The following is a 9,401-nucleotide window of genomic DNA, read 5'->3' on the forward strand; positions in this document are numbered from 1 at the left end:
AAAAATCACTGAACACTTTCCTCACAAACTTCTACTTTGTGCCCTCTTGGGCATGTTCCCTAGTTTGAGAGGGACCATTGGGTCTCAGTACAAGATCTGTCCTACCACTGAAACAATTTCAACTGAAATATATTGCCTCTGATATCTAATTGTTTGCTTCAAGGTCTATCTATTTTTTGAAGCTCTCTTGAGTTTGTTCCATCTCTTTTCAATCTCTGAAACACCTATAAAATCCCTGACCTCTTAATATTCTGCTTGTTTGTCTTTTATTTTGACAAGTATGCTTAGAAACACACCTGTTTCTCTCTTTATTGGATTCCTAGGAAATAGCAAGCAAAGTGGAAGTCTCGGGTGCTGCCCTGTACAATGTCCCAATTTATTATAAGTCATAAGCTTTAGCAATGTTTGCATCAAAGAGATTGCCAGCATGGGTGAAAGGATAATGATCTTATCACTCCAAAGTATTTTTAAAAATTGATTACATGATTCAAATTCTTAAGTAGACTGAGGATTGTATAACGGTGAAATATATCTCTATGATTCAGAGTTTTGATATAACAGGACTGAAGCTCAAGAATAAAAACAGACACTTCCACCTGCTTGATAAAGTTTATGTTGTGTTCAGTAGAATGGACAATTACACAAGGAGCCCACATTATTCAAATAATCAGTCACCTTGGGATTCAGAAAGCATTGTGCCATGGTTTAAAACTATTATTAGAATCATAAGGAGTTTTAATTATGCTACACCAGAAAGACTATGAAATGTTACATGGGCTTTCAGTACAAAGTTATATAAAATTCCCCCCAATACTAGATTTTTATTGGAAAAATGATAGCATAGTCTTACATTCTAGAAAGATCCTTACAGGAAAGTACAAATATGACAACCTAAAAATACTTAAGTCTAGCTCTCTCTACCTATTTTATACCACTCGTTAAAGGGACTTCAGACAAATTGCTTATCTTGTCTAGGTCTCAATTTTATCATCTGAAAACTGAATAATTTGTTTCAATCTAAGCTTAATTTGAAATTTTATTAAAAATTTTTCTAATATTCCATGTAATTAAAGACTGGAAAATATACTTTTTGTGAATGAGTTGAGTCACCATATCCTATGTTCAATACAAATGACATTCAGACTTTATAATTGAAAATTAATGCTACTATGTACATGACTGTTACAATCACTTTATAAGCTATACCACTTTGAGCAGCTTTATAATTTATCACATTTAAGGTTTCTGTAATAAACATTCCCTTCATCTGTAAGTAAAAATATTCTCTATTATGCAAGCTTTCAAAGTAAAACATAATATGCATAACTTTGAGGTGGGTACTTTTTAAAAATTAGCTAATAATTTAAAGAAATTAAAAAAGTAAATACATATTCTGAGAGGCAGGCATGACGATGATGGTAGAGTAATTTGTTCCATTATTAGGATATGAATGTTGCTGCCAAACTGTTCCTTCTGGGCCTCTGTTCTTCTGTTCTCAACTTAGAAATGCTAAGTGAGCTAAGAGAAACACCTGAAAGCAATGCCAATACATCATCTTGGTAAATCACACCCATTTCCATGCTTAGCTCTTGCTGAAAATCATGCTTCTTTGTGATGATCTCGGCATACATCACCTCTGATATTCAATGGTTTGGGGAAAACATATCCATACTGGAGAAACATCAACACTGAGGACCAAGATGCCAGGGATAAGTGATAACTTATGATAGGTAATTTATTTCAGATAATATCAGAGATTTTTTTTTCATCTAGATGGTCCTGGTTTCTGATGCCTGACAGCTGTGTGAGGATACAGAAATGGTAGCTGCTTCTTCGGAAACTGTCACAAATAAGAGCTTTTGAACATTTTTTTCTTCAAATGGCCCTTTGTATTGGGAAGGAAACTATCAGGGAGAGTGGAAATCAAATTATTTTGGCTCCTCCCTGCTGGCCACTCAAAAACAGATGGAGAGCTTGTCTTGCTAAGGAATTTCCTAGCAACTAGAAGTAACTCCATTTTCAAAGTAAAATTAATGTGGACAGTGTCCCTATAAACATGTCAGCCACTTTCTGGATTTGTCCTGGTTTATCTCAGCACTCAGTGTCTTTGCTTGACACAAGCGTGATAATGCTTGTGAGAATGTATTCCAGGAAACATCATTTGAAAGGGAAAGTCAAGAGAAAGCTCCAAGACATAAAGATTATGAAGAACTCCCCCCGCCATGTGACCCCAGTTTTCTCTTCTTTAGACTCTGGACTTGGTTGTTTATAGGCAGATTCTTACTACTAGACAGGAAATGACCCAATTCTCCAGCTGAGCTCTCTGTTTCAAAGAAAAGGAATTTTTGTTTCGTGGGTGAAATGAGAGTATCACCAGTGAACTATAATAATACAACAGAGCTCATTAAAGATTTCTAGATCCTGTCTCTAATATTACTATTTATTCTCGAAATAACCTTTTTGGGGAAGTGAAATTTTGAAATTGCATAGCATCTGGGTCCTTTATTTTTCAAATATATTTACAAACAATACTATCCAATTTTGAAACCCTAGACTTAAGGGCATATGTACAATCTTTTAAAAATTATCCAGTGACCTGAGGACAGGTCACACTTCATCAAACTGGACGTATTTTAAGCTGACCAGAACCAGACCTGCTGAATCAATTAGAAGAAACATAAACTGAAATCTAGGCTGTGACTAGCTGGGATGGAAACTCAGATGCTAGGCCTGTTATTTAGTTTGGTACACACACTTGATCTTCAGCTGTCAGAGCAACTTGGGGTACTCTGGATTTTTTTTATGATTTTACAAGTACTAACAGGTATAAAAACAAAATTCTTTTAAGCAAAGGGAGTATTTCTTCAAAATTCAAATGACCCAATGAACTAAATGCCTACACTCTGGTTTATATTATTATCCTTGAATATGTCATCATAAAATAGCAAAATGGAAATCTAATATTTCATGGTCCTATGTTAACAATAATGTTCATGACTATAACGTACATGACAAGTTCATAATCATCTAATGTATGTATAACATATGTATGTATGTATATGTATGTATAACAATTCTAAGCCATGTAACTAAACATTACAGTGTAGAATTTTACATTTTTTTTCAAGGTATATGAATTGAGCACAAATTTAGCAACTTGTGGGTCACAGACCACAACCCTGTACATACAATAACCAGAAGTAAAGATCTGCTTTCCTCCTGTTTCTGGGATTAATTCTGAGGAATTTGAAACATCAAAGCAAGTAAAGTTTAGAGAGAAAAGAAAACCCATAAGTGCTACCATCTGTGACCTGTGTCACTCTCACAGCACGTGGGTAGCTACGGTGAGGAAGAAAGCCCGAGGTCACAGTGCACTCAGGCAGGGCTTCCTGTTCTGTTGATCCCCTGCGTGTCGTTAAGGCTGCTCCATTTGCCTCTGTGTTTTTTCTCAATAATAATAATAATAATAATAACAATAATAATAATAATAATAATAACAAACTCTTCAAACATTATTTGCCAAGATATACATTTATCCAAAGAAAATGATTTTTAGAAAATGGCGTTCTATTCAATGAGTATAATTAGAAGCACGAAGCACCCAATTTCCCCTCCAATATTCATGAAATGTCAAAATAGGAACTCCTGACATTCATGGATTGTTGGGTCACTGTGTCTAATGGGAGAGAGAATTGGAAAAGGCAACATAATCATGTTTGTCCATAGCATTTTATTCTCAGAGGTGTTTTAACTTATTTCACTGTATTTAGTTATGGCAACAACTCCATTTCATAACTTATTTATTATCAAACATACAAAGCCTTCTCTGCATAGCAATTTCTCCCCCTACATTTAACCTGCCTCTGTTTTCTACTTCTCCACATATAGCAATAAGAAAGCACTCAAGTATGATCTGTCAGGCCACTCACAAGGAATTCCTTTCTGTGCATCCATGTTCCAAATCAAGGTTGACATGTCAGTAATATAAATTGATCTCTACTGTGATTATCTGAACACCCCAACATGTTCAGTCCCAGAGGAATAACACCCACTATAGGCTGAGCCCCATACGGTATCTGTTAAAAATGTACCCCAGAAGAATTTCTCACATGCGACCTCACATACATAACACATATATATATTTGTGTGTACACGTGATCACTATTTATATTACAAACTCAAAAGCACAAAATAAGCAGCATCAGGAGTCAGTGTGGCAAAGGACACTTTATCCCCCCACTGGAAAAGAGGCCTTTCAAGCGGGGTGTTTTACCCTTAGTTAGGAAGACTTAAACAAGAATTTTAATCTGAGGTTTGTCAAGTGCTGGCTTCATCTAAAACTACAAGCATTATCAGCTCATTCAGGAGCCTTGACAAATCTCCAGAAGTTCAAAAGTAATTTCAATATTTAATTCTTCATCTAAATGAATAAGCATGAAATGAATATCAAACACCCATAGTTTTATGAATAATTTCAGCCAAAAGGTTTTCACATGGGCAGAGGCTGCCCCAGGCATCCTTGTTCCAAGCACCTTAAAGTTTCCCTTGGCTCTTCATATATGTGGTTTTCCTGGAGTGCAAATATATAGGTGCATTCATCCCTAAAAACCTGGATGTACATGTTGATTTATACAGGGCTTGAGGTATCTTCTGGAGGAGAAAATAAAACTTACAAATGTCTTTCTAGATACTTCCTGAGCCCTCTAGGTCTGGGAGAGAGCCAGATGACACTGCAGTTTCAGAGGCAAAAACAGCTGGGCTAACAGAAAGACTCCCATGTCAAAAATAAATAAATAAAAAATAAAAAAAAACCCAAAAAACAAAACAATCCTCACCAAGCCCACAGGCAGCCTCGAGTGCTTTCCAGAGTAAAAAAGTGGGAAGGAGGGATGCATGATTTGTTATAAATGTAGACAAAGCTTGAGGGTCAGGGACACCTACTGAGCTAAGAAGAACTAAGGAAGGATTGCATGGTCACACATGGTCACAAGATTCTGAAAGTTTAGAAACTTGCTGATGTTATCACTACCAACACTACAGACTGCCAATCCCTTCCAACCAAACAAGTGCTCTGTGTTAAAGTGAGAGAGTCAGGCTAGAGACCCAGTTAAGATGAAGTTCCAGAGGGGACATGTTTCCATTGGGTTTAATAAATATTTCTATAGTTTTCAGTCATTCCTCTGTGCAATGGCATTGCTGCAAGCTGCGGCAGGACTTTAGGAATATTCTACTCAATGGGTAAACCCTGTGTTACAACACTAAAAGTGGATCTGACGGCCCACTCACAATACACACCAGTTTTGTAGCATCTGGATTCAGAAACACATAGGGGGGGGGGGATGAAGGAAAATACAAAGTTTACAGAGGCAAAAGCTAGATTGTGGAAAAGATGACCAATCATTAGACGAATGTAGAAGTTGGGGTTCTCTAGAGGAACAGAACAGATAGAATCAATATATGTATGGGATTTTTTTTAGGGTGGCTTACAGGTTGTGGTCCTGCTAGTTCAGCAATGACTATCTCTCAAAGAAAGGTCCAAGAATCCAGTAACTGTTCAGTCCATGATGCTGGATGTCTCAGCTGGTCTTCAGTGTGTGATGGAATCCTGAAGACGTAGGTTCCAATGCTAGTGAGAGTGAGGACGAGCAGGCAGAAAGGTTCTTCATGTAGGCTGCCACAAGAAGGTATGATCCACATTTAGATGGGTCTTCTGACCTCATATGGTCTGGATTTAAGGTGAATCTTCTAACCTCAAATGATCCAGATATAAGGTGGGTCTCCCGCGCTCAGCTGATCTGGGTTGAAGGTGGGTCTTCCTACCTCCAATGATGCAATCAACTAAAACTCTCTCACAACTATGCCCTTGGGTTTTTAGTTACTTCCAGATGTAGTCAGTTGACAACCAAGAATAATCATCACTTAGCTTCTGCTGGGTGGCCCTCTTCCCATATCTGTCCCTGGAACCCAAAATCACTTCTTCATCATGTGCTTCAGGTTTGGGTAGCAACAGCAATGTGCTGTAATGAGTTTGGGGCTATCCTATGCTCATTTTATATTCTTCCCACACGAGTTTCTCTTCTCAAACATTTGAAATCTCTCTTCATTTTGACCTTTTTTTTTGTAGTCAAATTATATATATAATCTTCATTCACCCAAGCTTATGGCACCCCTGAAATCATATGAGGTGGAGCAATCAGGAAATTTCTACATACCAAATCTACATACAAAATGAAGAAATTTCTACTTACCAAAAGGAAAAAGGGACATGGTTCTCAAATGCTCAAATGTACTTGGACTTCTGCTTAACCCATAGATTTCCTCAATCCACCCCTCTATGCCGAGGTCTCTAGGCAGGCTAAAAGCTGAGGGGAAGTCCTACATTCCTTGAACAAGGGCTTGAGCTCTGGAAAGCCCCTGAGAATCTCATCCCTCTAACAATTCTTTTCATTTCTGAAATACCCACTATGAGAAAGAATCCAATGTAGCTGCTCAAACTTTGATGAGCAAGGCAGGACATTGAGAAGCAACTGATTTGGGGCTTGCTTATGACTTTATGTTCAGTTACACTAGGTCATTCACCCCTTTCCTTTCATATTTTTCCAGTGTGGTGATACTGTGTTCCCCAAAATATTGTGCACCCTAATAAATTTATCTGGGGTCAGAGGACAGAACAGCCACTAGATATAGAGGCCAGAAAATGGTGGCACTCACATCTTTAATCCTAGCATTCCAGAGGCAGAGATCCACCTGGATCTCTATGAGTTCAAGGCCACACTGGAAACAGCCAGGTGTGGTAACAAGAGCCTTTAATCCCAGGAAGTGGTGGCAGGAAGCAGAAAGGTATTTAAGGCCTGAGGATGAGGAACTAGCCTGGTTAAGCTTTTAGGCTTTTGAGCTCTTTTAGGCTTTTGAGCAACAGTTCAGCTGAGATTCATTCTGGATGAGGACTCAGAGGCTTCCCGTCTAAGGAAACAGGATCAGCTGAGGAACTGGCAAGGTGAGAAAGCTGTGGCTTGTTCTGCTTCTCTGATCTTCCAGCATTTACCCCAATAACTGGCTGGGTTTGTTTATATTAATAAGACCTGTTAAGATTCCTGCTACATTCCAGTTCCAACTTCCTGTGGTTATTCAAATAAGATTATGAAATAGACTATATAGTGCTCCTATACATTTCACCTTCAAATAAGCAAACAAACAAAAAAGAGTATGGTTTTGGCAGATAATTTTGGCGTGGTCTGTGCCGGGACTAGAGGAAGCCAGTTCATCATGTCGGCAGCTGTAGATACAATTAATGCCACCACCCTGTCAGGATCAAAAGAGATGAGTTTGGAGGAGCCAAAGATGACCAGAGAAGACGGGAGGAAAAAGAAGGAGCTAGAAGAACAGAGAAAACTGGGCAATGTCCCTGCAGAAGTTGACGAAGAGGGGAAAGATATCAACCCTCATATTCCTCAGTACATTTTTTTTTTTCGGTTCCATGGTACACTGATCCATCAAAGAGACCCACTTTAAAGCATCAGAGACCACAGCCAGAGAAACAGAAGCAGTTCAGTTCCTCTGGGGAATGGTACAAGAGAGGTGTAAAGGGGAATTCTATAACTACCAATTACCGAAAAGGGGCATATGAAAATTGCCGGGCCATGACACAGAAGAAGAAAGATTGCTTTGAGAGGCCACGTCGGGTTGGAGCTAAATTGACAGGCACTAACATCGCTCCGGATGAGCACATCCAGCCTCAGCTGATGTTTGACTATGACGGGAAGAGAGACCGGTGGAACGGTTACAATCCAGAAGAGCACATGAAAATCGTTGAGGAATACGCCAAAGTTGACCTGGCAACACGAACATTGAAAGCTCAGAAACTGCAAGAAGAGTTAGCCTCTGGAAAATTAGTGGGACAAGCTAATTCTTCAAAACATCAATGGGGAGAAGAGGAACCCAATTCTCAGATGGAAAAGGATCATAACAGTGAGGATGAAGACGAAGATGAGTACGAGGATGACATTGACATGCCCGGGCAGAATTTCGACTCTAAGAGACGCATTACTGTTCGAAATCTCAGGATTCGCGAAGATATTGCAAAATATTTGAGAAACTTAGATCCAAATTCTGCCTATTACGATCCAAAAACTAGAGCAATGAGAAAGAATCCTTACGCCGATGCCATCAAAATGAAGTGAGTTACACTGGAGATAACTTTGTTAGATACACAGGAGATACCATTTCAATGGCTCAAACACAGTTGTTTGCTTGGGAAGCCTACGACAAGGGATCTGAAGCGCATCTCCAGGCCGATCCTACAAAACTAGAGCTGCTGTATAAGTCCTTCAAAGTCAAAAAAAGAAGACTTCAAGGAACAGCAGAAAGAAAGCATCCTGGAAAAGTATGGTGGCCAAGAACACTTGGGTGCCCCTCCAGCTGAGCTGCGGCTGGCCCAGACAGAAGACTATGTGGAGTACTCCAGGCATGGAACAGTCATTAAAGGCCAGGAGCGGGCTGTCGCCTGCTCCAAGTATGAGGAGGACGTGAAGATCCACAACCACACACACATCTGGGGATCTTACTGGAAAGAAGGCCCATGGGGATATAAATATTGTCACTCATTTTTCAAGTAGTCCTATTGCACTGGAGAAGCTGGGAAGGAGAGTGTTAATTCAGAGGAGTGTATTCTAAATGATGCAACTGGAGAAGAATCTGTGAAGAAACCTCAGACCCTGCATCAGGAAAAACTAAAAGGAGAGAAGAAGGAGGAGGAGGAGGAGGACCGGAAGAGCAGTTCCGACAGCGGCGATGAGGACAGAAAGCACGAGAAACTGAAAAAGGCACTGAATGCAGAGGAGGCCCACCTTCTTCATGTCATGGAGATCATGCAGATTGATGAGCAGAAGCAGCCTTACAACAGCATCTATGAAAGCCGGGAGCCCACTGAAGAGGAAATGGAGGCCTACAGAATGAAACGGCAGAGGCCAGACGACCCCATGGCCTCTTTCCTGGGACAGTAGTAACTAGTTAGGATCCAGTCCATACACAACATGTTCATTCCAGCTCCTGCTGACTATAGGTAGGAAACCTCATCTCTCTTTGTTGCAGCTTGGCATTAATAAAGCTTTCAGGAGTCTGAAATCATTCTCCACAGTAAAGAAACACAGCAAGCAAGAAAGAGCATACAGTTGTGGGTTAAGGTTAAAATCATCCATTCTAATTAGAATTGGAAGAGACTTTGGCTGTCTTCCCCTCAAGAGCATCTTGTAGAGCCTGGCACCTAAGAGTGGTAGAGGCAGGGGGATCAAGAGTTCAAAGTCAGCCGAGTGTGGTGGTACACACCTGCAATCCTAGCACTCAGGAGATTGCACAAGAACCACCCTTAGCTACATACCTAGCTTGAGACCAGCCTGCATTAC

The 9,401-nt window shown here is 39.8% G+C and overlaps 1 pseudogene; it reads left to right on the forward strand.

Moving 5' to 3' along the window:
- The first annotated feature begins 7,266 nt into the window (after positions 1-7,266).
- On the forward strand, positions 7,267-9,123 carry LOC102918770 (pre-mRNA-splicing factor SLU7 pseudogene; annotated as a pseudogene).
- Positions 9,124-9,401: the final 278 nt, after the last annotated feature.

The sequence above is a fragment of the Peromyscus maniculatus genome, chromosome 6, assembly GCF_049852395.1.
Source record: "Peromyscus maniculatus bairdii isolate BWxNUB_F1_BW_parent chromosome 6, HU_Pman_BW_mat_3.1, whole genome shotgun sequence".
Lineage (NCBI taxonomy): Eukaryota > Metazoa > Chordata > Mammalia > Rodentia > Cricetidae > Peromyscus > Peromyscus maniculatus.